Source organism: Leuresthes tenuis, unplaced genomic scaffold (genome assembly GCF_036924035.1).
Source record: "Leuresthes tenuis unplaced genomic scaffold, fLeuTen1.0.hap1 SCAF_14, whole genome shotgun sequence".
NCBI classification, from domain to species: domain Eukaryota; kingdom Metazoa; phylum Chordata; class Actinopteri; order Atheriniformes; family Atherinopsidae; genus Leuresthes; species Leuresthes tenuis.
Window position 1 is genome coordinate 16199503 of NW_027325368.1, and position 11603 is coordinate 16211105.

Here is an 11603-nt window from a genome sequence, read left to right on the forward strand (position 1 = left end):
CAGTTTATTGCTACAGGCAAACTTTCCATAGCTCCAACGAAAATCACACAAGGACTCATTTTAATGTAAAAATCATAGACAATCTCTATCGGGGTCGTTAAATTGATATCTATTTCCAATTAATGATGTGTTTTTGTATCTGTGATTCTTGTTCTTAGAGGGCTAAGTTTGTAAGCCTTATTGTAAACCTCAACACGGATAAAAAAAAAAGAATATCCACTTGTATAATGATAGTAACAACTGGGCGCCAATGTTTTGCTCCGAAAATCGTGGAAGCGTACAAATTCGACACTAAAACTAAAACGGCGCAGCGTCGCATATTTATTCATCACACAAAGTTAGAGGCCTGTTGAGCGCAAAGCAGAGCTCTGTGGCTCCAGTAGACAATGGGGGCGAGGGCAGATATACACGGTGTTTATTGTGCGAGGGCTCGAAGCATGGAGAGGAGGATCTATTCTCTTCCACAAGATTCACCACAACCCACGCAAGTGACTGTGCACGGTCATCCGACACTTGCTGATTTAACAAGAAGTGCTGCGCGGACTCGTGGTTCGTGCAAATGTATAAAAGACGCACAGAACCACATGAGAGATCACTTGACTTTTCTGAAGCTTGTAGAGATGTGATAATTATAATAATTAGGCGTGTTTAATAGACCGATTCTTTTTTTTCCCCCATTTCCCCCCCAGGAGTAGATCTTTATAGCCGAGTGGCTAATTCATTTTACAGGCCGCGTCACTTTGCATTCCGTGAATGGCTGGTTGGTCATGACCTCTTCAAGACAAACAGAATGCAAAATTCTATCATTTGTCTGTGACTGCAGAATTGGTACTGTCTTAACACAACAGTCACCCAAAGGAGACTGCTGATGGAACAGATGAGAAGAACTTTTTCAGCAGAAATATGCCTAGAAACAAGCAGTGCCAGATGTTTTGGTGGTCTTACTGATGAAAGAAATCCTAACTTTTAAGTGGGCAAAAGAAAAATCAAATTTTGATTGGGCATACAGGTCTTAGAGGGAGATTTTCACTCTTGTTTTACTCTTTTCGTTGTTTCACAGTGTGTTGCCCAATGTAGTTTTACTACCTTTGCAAGAGTTTGAGAGTGTGTGTATGTGTGTGTGTGTGTGTGTGTGTTGGGGGGGTGGGGGGATGATGCAGTGGACATAGAACATGTGGAAACATTATACCTCCATAAAAACAAGAATGGGGGCCATAGAAAGTTATCATACTAAAGGTTGACTATCATGAAAAGGATATCGGATCTAGCATGTCAAATCAATTAGAGAGGTAAGCTGAGTCAGAAATGTGCTGTGGTCGGGACAAAATGCATCCAAAATAAAGAACAAAATGGCCCTGAAAAGAAATAGCATGTTTCCTTTACAGCACATACACACCAAATAAGACAGGGGCTTTGGAGACCATGTCTCTGAATCAGACAAATTAACAAAACATAATAAGTATCAATGTCTGTACTGAAGGTAAAGTTAGCCTAACAACCTAATAAGCCATATGTAGTTGGCTAATCTTGGCTCTGGCCCTACAGTGATAAGGCCCCACACTGCAGCAAGCTCTGGATAGAGCACTGGAAAAGTCTCCTCTCTCACCAGAGAGCCTGACAGTTCCAACACAGCATCAGATCCAATGTACCGTAGATAAGCACATAAAGACAATCAAATCCACATACTGATTATCTGGCCTCGAGCTATTCGGGGTAAACTGGTGAATTTCTAAGCTCCAAACTCTTCACTGAAAAACTGTGCCCACAGCAGGTAAACTGAGCTCCAGTTTCCTCTCACAAACAGCATGGGAATTCTGTTAATAACTCTAATTTGGATTATTCATCGGCCATCTTTAGTGAGCTCACAAGGGTTAATCATCGGTATAGTTTTTTGTTTGATTTTGATTGTTTATGTGTTTTTTACTCTCTTTTTTTTATGTGTTAAACCTAAATGAAGTTCAGCCAATGTAAAGATCAAAGCTTAAGAGTGACTAAAAGACTCAGGTGTGATTGGGATTCAATTATTTTTAGTTTTGGATAAATCGTCCCTTATTTTCATTTCTGTTATTTCTTTTCCTTTTTTAAATCTGCAGCAGATCAGGCACAGCAATCTAAAACAGCTTTGCATGATAAAGACGACAGTTGGGGCATTGTCTAAAAAGGGAGAAATAGATTGGAAAGGACGGCCAAGCCGTCGATAAGGTAAACATCCCGGGAAGGTTGCAGCTTTGAAATAAGAACATTTATTTTCGGATAAGTCGGCTCGGGAGGTTAAAGTGACATGTCACGATCACAAGAGCCACTGTTTCTCTAATGTGTTTGATCTTATCAAATATATGTCTCTCACAACAATTCAGTGGGAAGTCAAACTGGGTGCATTTATCATAACAAAGAGCAGTAAGGTGAACTCAGGTGAAGGAGAAGACACAGAACAGAGCATTTGTTAAACATGCAGCCACAGGGCATGCAGGACTAATTTTATAGTTTAGGAAATGCATGCTATAACCATTGAGTTAGTAGTTTATAGTCTCATGACGAACATGCAGTCACACCACCAGTGAGATCATTATCTGTCCTCAATGGCAATGTGACTTTACCTCTCTGCCTCTGTGTGTAAGGGGGGAAAGTCATGTTACCTGGTGTTGTGACAACACAATGAGGTGGATTTCCTGCTCTGCTCAATTCTCTATGGTACATATGATCTGTGCTTACATCTTAGTATGTTTTCAACAGCGAACTGTATTAATACTACAGCTGCATGTGGGCTGTATGCAGTGATCTGCAAAAAAGTACATAATTCAATGCATGTTTGTTTAAACTCAAAAAGAAAAAAAAACTATTTTCAATTAAATTATATTTGCAGATTTTTGTATAGTAGATTGCTTTTTTTTTTATTTTGTCCAGAACTTTTATTCATCCCTAAATACTGTTAGCTGTTGAGGCTAAGTGACAGCATAAGTCCATATGAATCATGGCCCCATCATCGGGCCATGATGACATTTTAAAAATCTTCTCATTGAAATTAATCTCTGACATCAATTTCGTCAACCACTATTCTAAAAATTCTCTGTAGCTGTATAACATTTGATATGGGACAAATTAACAATGCGTCAGCAATTTTATTCCTGATAGCAACAGGCAGCCGCTTTGCTGGATAGAAACAACCATGTCCCAATACAAGGACCTCCGCAGAAGAGTGGGTTAACTATTTATCAGCATTCTGCAAGGTTTTTAAAACGTGTTTCAAATTTCGGACATTGGATATACATTTAGTTTACGTTTTCGTCATTTCCTAACAGGCAGGTCCTGTATTTCCATATCTGAATATATTTAATTACCTTTAAAGGTCTGTTTAATGGGAATAGATACAGTGTCCACAGAGTAAGTGACAGCTAGCCAATGCTATTAGCACAGTGTGTAGAACAAATGCTAATTCGAAACACTTGACCCTATAGGGCTTCTCATGAGGCGAAGGTTAAGACACGTTAAAAGCAAATCACGATGACTGCAGGGCGAGAGAAAAAGTTTTTTTATTTTTTTTTTACTTGCATATTAAAAGAATGACAATAATTGATTACATGACTGAAAGCAGGTATTTTGTTATGATAGCAAAGTCATGTCAGGGATACTCTGGGCATCCCTGCAATATAACTATCAGAGGAAATCTGATGCAAGAAAACACTTCAAATGCATCTCTGTTTTCCTTCACACCAGTGTACAAACATGCATGCATAAATTCAACCACAAGAGGGCACAACGTGGCTCCATCTATCTATCTATCTATCTATCTATCTATCTATCTATCTATCTATCTATCTATCTATCTATCTATCTATCTATCTATCTATTTATCTGATGTAGGTTTGTGTGCTTTCAAATATGAAGAATGGATTCAAGTACAGCCCAAATTGTGCATTTGCAACTTTAGTCTTTATGCATTTTTTTTCTATGTAGGAGAGACATCTTAAACACACTCAGCATATGAACTGATCAATATACAGGATTATGTTTTTGAAATGATTTCTGCTGTTAAAGATCATTTTGAGGCGGATTATAAAGCCACATTGAGTTATTGCAGGGTAAAGTTTTATGTTTAAGGGGAATGGGAAACTTTTCAAAACTGTGGACACTAAAACAGTCGTAGAGGTATATCTGAGCCATCAGTCGGGTTGGCAGCAGGCTCACGCTTTGAATATTTCTTTGCATTTTTAATGAAAGTGAAGAATCAGCATTTTGAGAGACTGCTTCTCTTGCCTTCTGAGAGCAAAGTCTGTGGCCAGCAGCAAAAAAAATTGCAAATAAATAAATAACTTCCCACATCTTGTTGACTAGTAATGTTTGTGACTGTATTACTGTAGGGGTCGTTTGGTTTGACCAACTTTTAATGTCTTTTATTTGCATTGGAAATGTTTTGAGCTGTTGTAAGACAGAAAAAGAAAACTTCTGAAGTTAAAACCTTTGCGACTTAGAAGACGTAAAAAGTATTCTATGTAAAATGCTTGAATTTCAAGCTTTTAAAAATATGAAGATTGCATTATATTTTTCAGAACCCAATGGATTTCATTAACAAATACAAAATGTTGCCATGATCCTGAATGCATGTTTTGCATTTAGTAACTGCGTAGGCAATCTTGCCTTGCTTGGAAAACCCAGTGAGGCAAAAAAAAAGAAAAAAAAGTGATGGAGTGGCGTTCGGACTTTTTCGTGATAGTGAAACGGTCAGAAAAAAGCACACAACATGGTGGTACTAACGGTCTAAATGTACATGGGTGTGAGATATCTCCAGCGCGCCAGAACATTTTTTTCTTTGTTCATTTGATTTTTTCACTGCCTGTCTTGTTATGTTCAATACTGCTGAAAATGCCCCTTTTCATTTCCCATATGTGAGGAAAAAATGTGAATTTGATACCACTCTTCCACTCAACTTTAACTGTGACATTTTTGAATATGTACAGGTCCATTTTGTCGATCTGGATTCAGGATGACGGTGAAATGTTGACTTACTTTGAGTCGATACTGAGCTTTAGGATATTATTTAAATCTAGATGCCAACGGTCCATGTAGGAAAGATTAACGCTTTCATAACGCGAAGCTGAGCTTCAGCTGGAGGTGTCACCGCTGATTGCTCTGCTTGGCGCTGTCCACTGCGTATGGTGCTGAAATTCACAGGGACAAATGCGTGTGCTCCTCACTGTCAGTACAGGGGTCAAATTCTAATTATACGCTTAAAAGGACCACCGCATGCGCATGACCCACACTTGTGCCAACTCAACCAGGTGACAGAGACCGGATTGAGCCAATCGATTTGTTGTTGTTGTTTTGGGGGGTTTTTTGCGCAAAATGTTTAATCTGGTAGCGACATCCTGGTGTAACCTAGCGTGCTCTTGTCCACGATTTGTTCCCAGGTGGCTGCACAACGGGTCTGTGAACGCAACAAAGTGGCAAGTAACCCGGACCGACTCGCACCAGGAAGTATAGAAAGCGGAGTTCACTTTACGGCGTGGCGGGAAGTTCTCGTAGCCTAGATACAGATTAAATTTGATCATCAACATAAATGACCTGTATGGTCAAATAAAGCTCTTTTTTGTAGTCTCATAAGTCTGAACATGGCGGAAGTGGTTAGTGGAGGAGGCGGGTGTGGCACTCCCGAGCCTGCTGAGCCTGCCGTGAGTAGCTCATTTGCCATTGAAGAGTACGAGTGCAAAATATGCTACAACCTCTTCGATTTAGACCACCACCTCCCTAAACTGTTGAGCTGTTCCCACACTTTTTGTCATGAGTGCCTGGAAATTTTGCATTCTGGAGAGGGTCGAGGATGGCGAATCGGTTGTCCTGTGTGTCGCCACCGAACTCCGGTGCGGGGATATCAGGTTCGAAACCTCCCCGACAACACCTCATTGACGGAAGTGCTCCCGGTTAAACCCTGGCAGTATGAAAACTTGTCAAACACAGACGAACAGGGGGTTGCATCCGTCTCTTCTGCGACCACCGGGGACGCCAACGCCAGCTGTGACTGCTGCAAACACGTTGTGTTTACTACGTGTTGTGTGTGCGCCATTTTCTCCTTCGTCTCGACGGCAGTATTGTTAATTTTGGGACTCATCTTCATACACAACTTCCCAACTGATCACATAGTGCTTCCCATCGGCCCATCCTGTTTGTTTGGCGCCAGCGTCTGTGCCATGTTCTCGCTCATCTTCACATGGTTAATGTGCCTGCTGAGGCCGCAACCAGAAACTGAAGTAAACGGATCTATGATGTAATCCTAAAGCAAATTTGGACCACAGAAATTAAATTTAGCATGCTGAGAATATTAAAATGTAATAATTTATTAATTCATTAAGACAGTATTTGTGAAAACAAATGACTTGTGACTTTACCGTGAGTTTTGTGTACAAACTGTGGTTATGTGATAGTAAGTATCTGTGTCACTGGTTTTCCAGGACACTTATACAACACAGTATTTACAAGATGTGTTACATTGCTCGTCTGAATTAGGCTGAAATGTACAGAATATAAAATATCATAAAAAATGGAATGCAGTGAACCCGTTTTTTTCAGAATATTTTTGTCAACATACCCAGATAAGAAGACTGAAATGCAGTCTTTCACTGCTCACCGTAAAAAATATATATATATTTAGGAACCCTCTTGAAATGACAGCAAACGATATTTTTGAGCATTTTCAGTGCCCACGTAACCTGGTTCAACCAACAAATGATCGTTTTTACTGTATTAAACCGCACTAAGCTTTCTAAAACCTTCGACAATGTTTTTTAAATAACAGAATAATTGGCTCTACAAAGATCTTCACATCGCTGTTTCAACAGTTCTTAACTTAGGAGTGACTTTATGTAAACAGTTATGCGTACTGTATTCCCTTGCTATACTCCATGGATAAAGGCCAAAGATAATTAACAGATCAGTTTGTTTCTATGTGAAATTAGCACCTATAAGGTAAAGTGAAACTATCTACAGTAAAACATACTGGGTGTTCTATCATCTTGTGGAGTTGCTTTGTTGGCTCTGGTTGGAGTCATTGAACCAGTCAAAGGCATATAAAAGGCCTATAAGATCCTTAAAACCAAATTAAAATTTTTGGTGAGATGAAATATGCAATTGTGAAAAAAGACTTTAAAAGTTAGCAATCGGAACAGCATTGTATTACTAAACTGCTTGTTTCATGGAGTTCTTCCCACCGTTGTCACTGATGTATCATCAAGTAGAGCAGCTTTCCAAGTGTCTTTAGAACCTGGTTTGTATTTAGACTATTTTTGTCCAGTCAAACAACAACAATAGCTTCCCAATCCCAACCAGACTGTTCAAACTGATGTTCCCTTTAATCAATACTTCCATATTGGATTTGATCAATATGTCTTTGATGACAGGCTATGTGCCAAAGAGTTTTAAGTTTGCTGTAATCAAACCTTTACTTAAAAAAACTACTTCTGTTCCAGGATTGTTAGCTAATTATCAACCTTTATCCAATCTCCCTTTTATGTCTAAAGTTCTTGGAAAAAAACGTTGCTGCTCAACTTGGTGATCATTTACACAGAAATATCAGTTTGAAGAGTTGCATCATGGCACAGAAACAGCACTGGTGAAAGTTACCAATGATCTCCTCTTCTATTATAGAGGCTTCAACATGTTATTGGGATTAAAGGAACTGCATTAAAGGAACTGCATGGTTTAAGTGATATTTATCTGACAATTCTAGTTTGTTCTGGTAAACAAAGAATATAAATGGGTTACTATGCATACATTTCCACTGCTTTTCTGATGATACTCAGTTATATCTATGATACTAGATGAAACCAATCAGTTGATTAAACTACAAGCTCATCTTAAAGACATAAAGACACAGAATGTTCTGCTCCTAAATTTGTGGTTCCCACAGTTTCTAAAAGTAGAATGGGAGGTAGAGCCTTCACTTATCAGGCCCGTCTCTTGTGGAACCAGCTGCCAGTATATGTCCGGGAACCACACACCCTCTCTAACTTTAAGATTAGGCTTAAAACTTTCCTTTTTGGCAAAGCTCATAGTTAGGGATGGCTCAGGTGACCCTGAAACATCCCATAGTTATGCTGTTATAGGCTTAGACTGCTCAGGGACCTCCCATGATACACCTTTCCTCACTCTGCTCTCTTTTTTCTCTATGTACATATGACATTATTGTTGTTATTAACTTGTGCTTCTCTTTCTCAGCAGGTATCCCTGGCCTGGTGTTCTGGTTTTACTTGTTCCATCTTTCCTGTTTCCTCAAACCCCAGCTGGTTGAGTGGGTGCCCTTCTTGAGTCTTGTCCCTGCATGCTAAGAGGCAGGAACAAGACTCACATGCTTGCATGCTCAGGATCAAAGAGAAGTTTCGGTGCAATCTGTTGGTTTCCTTTGCTAGGCTTCTATGTTTTGGAATAATAACTAATTTGGAATTTAGTCGATTAGATTTGATTAGATTATGATTGGATTACAATAAATTGGGTTCTAATTGGCTTGAATTGGATTGTATCTTTGAAATAACATTTGTTGTAATTTAGTGCTATATAAATAAAACTGAATTGAATTTTATGTCAAAAAACATATGGCTGTGTAAGTTTCACCTCTCAACCTAAACTTTACCTTTTGTTCTTAAACTGTTTTATTTGAATATTCTGTGGCAGAATAGTTTCTAATAATTTGACCTATTGTGCCAGTGACTAAACCTGTTTACCTCATAACCACCTCTGTATGATTACATCGACTCCCCGTGGTGAACCTGGTCAGCAGGGGACCCCAAATCAGTAACCCTCGGGGGACATCATTCTTCACAAGATGAGGAATAATTTTAGGTGGGTGGTGGGGCAGTCTTGTAAAGTGATGAAACAATTGAAGTGCTAATGACCTCCTATGGGTCTTAATTCATCTGATGATCTGAAGTTTATCTAAGATCACACAGGTGTAGGGAAGTCACGGAAGCATGAAATTTGTTAACTTCCTGTTTTAGATTTGTTTGATATAAATCATACCTCAAACATTATTTTCATCCACCATCTAATTACTTAAAGAAAAAAAATACAGCAAGAAGCAAAGTGTTGTCATTGTACTGGGCTTTGGGAACCAGGATCAAGAAGATGTCTCCATTTGGTTCGGGTATGTGCTGAATCCCAGTCACACAGTGGGCATTGATATCCACTTAGTGTTGTTTTAAGGGGCGACAGTGGTCTTAAGAGTTCAAATCCATCCCTTTCAGGTCCCTCAAAAGGACTCCTTCATTTGGTCAGTGAGTAATGCCACTTTAAATGCCACTATGACAAAAGCTTGAGGGAAAAAGAAACAAGGAGGGGTGGCAGGCTTCCACTGGGAGCAATATAGGCAACACTGTGTCTGGGGCAGAGGGCCTCATTTCATGGGGACTGTAGGGCTTAAAGTTAAAGATTACTTTGAAATCTGCATCCCCTGCCATCAAACTCTCCCGCTATCTCCCACCCTTCCTCCTCCCTCAAGCCATCACTCCCACTCCCAAAAAATAAAAAGCTGTCTTCACAGTAAAGGGGATGAGTTGGGAGCAGATCCTCTTTGATGACAGAGAAGGATCCTTTTGTTCTCTAATCCCCACACAACCCCCTCCCCAACTTTTTCTCTATAGGTTCAACTGGACATCAAGGGGCTTCATAATCAGTCAGGAGTTCCAAAAAAGGTATTAGTTTACCTGTTGTAGTCAAAGTGAAACACAGCAACACCTCTTTCAAACACACAGATATCGTCTGTAGAGTTTATGACTTTTGTTTAAAGTAACAAGAAAAGAAAAGTGAAATAGCAGGACCCCAGGGCAGCAGCCAACAGCCACTGTGCACAATGTGAAAACCCAGAAACAGACAGTTGCAGGATACATTTCCTCTCTGCCTTCAGCTTGCCTTAAGTGGTTGCAAAGTGTGTCTGAGTCATTATCAGATTTGACACACATATTTCACAACGGAGATGAAAGTGTTCCTTTTGCTCGTAACATCTGCCCCCTGATGGTTTGTCTCACATCATGACCTCAAAGATATGGCCTGAGGAGAGCGATTATCGCCCCTCTGTACGCACTTTGGATCATCATGTGACCGCACGCTTGTGTGTATGTGGTGGAAAAGGTGTGACAGTGTAAGGGTGAGTATGTACTTGTCAGAATAAATTTGAAAAGCCATATGGCATGCAAAAACTCCATAGTCGAGTGACATGCAATCGATGGCTGGGGTCAACGTGTCAAACACAGGTTACCCTGAACATTTCACTTTCATCATGTTGCCGTTGAGATGTCGAAAATGGCTTTACTTCTGTGTATGTGCTGTATTTTTCTCACATACAAACCTAAATTGAATTTGTTGAAACACACATCATGAAAGTGTGCGGTACACTGCTTTGATGGCCAACATGCACATGGGCTCCCCCTGGTGTACAAAAATGAGAATGCACGAAAGGAGAAAAAGAACCACATGCCTACTTTTTCATAGATATTTATAACATGAACTACATCTTTGCAAAAAAGAAAGTACACCCTCAACGCATGACATATTAGGCTCTTTTATTATTTATTAAACAAAAAGAAATACATATTGCAGAAGAACCGTATGTAAAACTAAGCACACCCCAGGACTCCATGATTCTACAGCTTGTCGAACCACATTTCGCAGCAACAACTGGAAGTAATCATTTCTATATGACCTTATTATTCTCTTGCATTGCTTTTTGGGAATTTAAAAAAAAAACTCTTTTTATAGTGTTGCTTTACTTCATCAAGGTTTGCTGGCATTCATTCATACACATTACTTTTAAGGTACCACAACAGAATTTAAATCAGGCTGAGGTCTGAACTTTGACTGGACCATTGAAACATCTTGGTTTTTTTTCTTTTACAGTTTCAGCTAAGCTTTAAATGTCAGACAAATGGCCTCACGTTCTACACTAGAATACTTGGTATACAGAGGAGTTCATGGTCTACCTAATGTCTGCAAGGTGCCCCAGTTCCCGTGGCTGTAAAACAAGCATATATGATCACCATTACACCACTGTGCTTCACAGTTTGTCAGTGGAGATTATGCTGATATGCTGTGTTTGGTTTTCATCAAACCTGGTCCAGTGCATTATGGCAAAACATTGTTGGACTCATCTTTCCAAAGAGCAGATCCTTATATATTCCATGTATTGTTGTTCATCTTCACAAGAATATATTTCATTACATCCTTCAGTGTCTTGGTCAAAGACATTGTTGAACAATGAATGTAGTGGAACTTCCTGTCCACAACCATTTCCCATTTCTGGACCCATCTCTTCTTCCTTCATTGTCCTGTACTGAAATATACATATAAGTGGACATAAGTGGATGAAAAAAGAAACAACAACAGAAGAGACAAGCTGTAAAACAAGTTAAAAGATAAGCAGACTGTTGAGACACTTCTGTCCTATCATTCAGTCACTCTTGTTTTAGAATATAATATCAGAAACTAAACTTAAATTTACCACAGGGTTAAAAAAAATGTTGTACTTCGAATACAATTCCGTATATGTTTTCAGTGTTGAATAAGTAACCAGTTAAATCTCTTGAGTAAAACTTGAAAAAGACTGAACTCTTGGAAACTCACTGGTT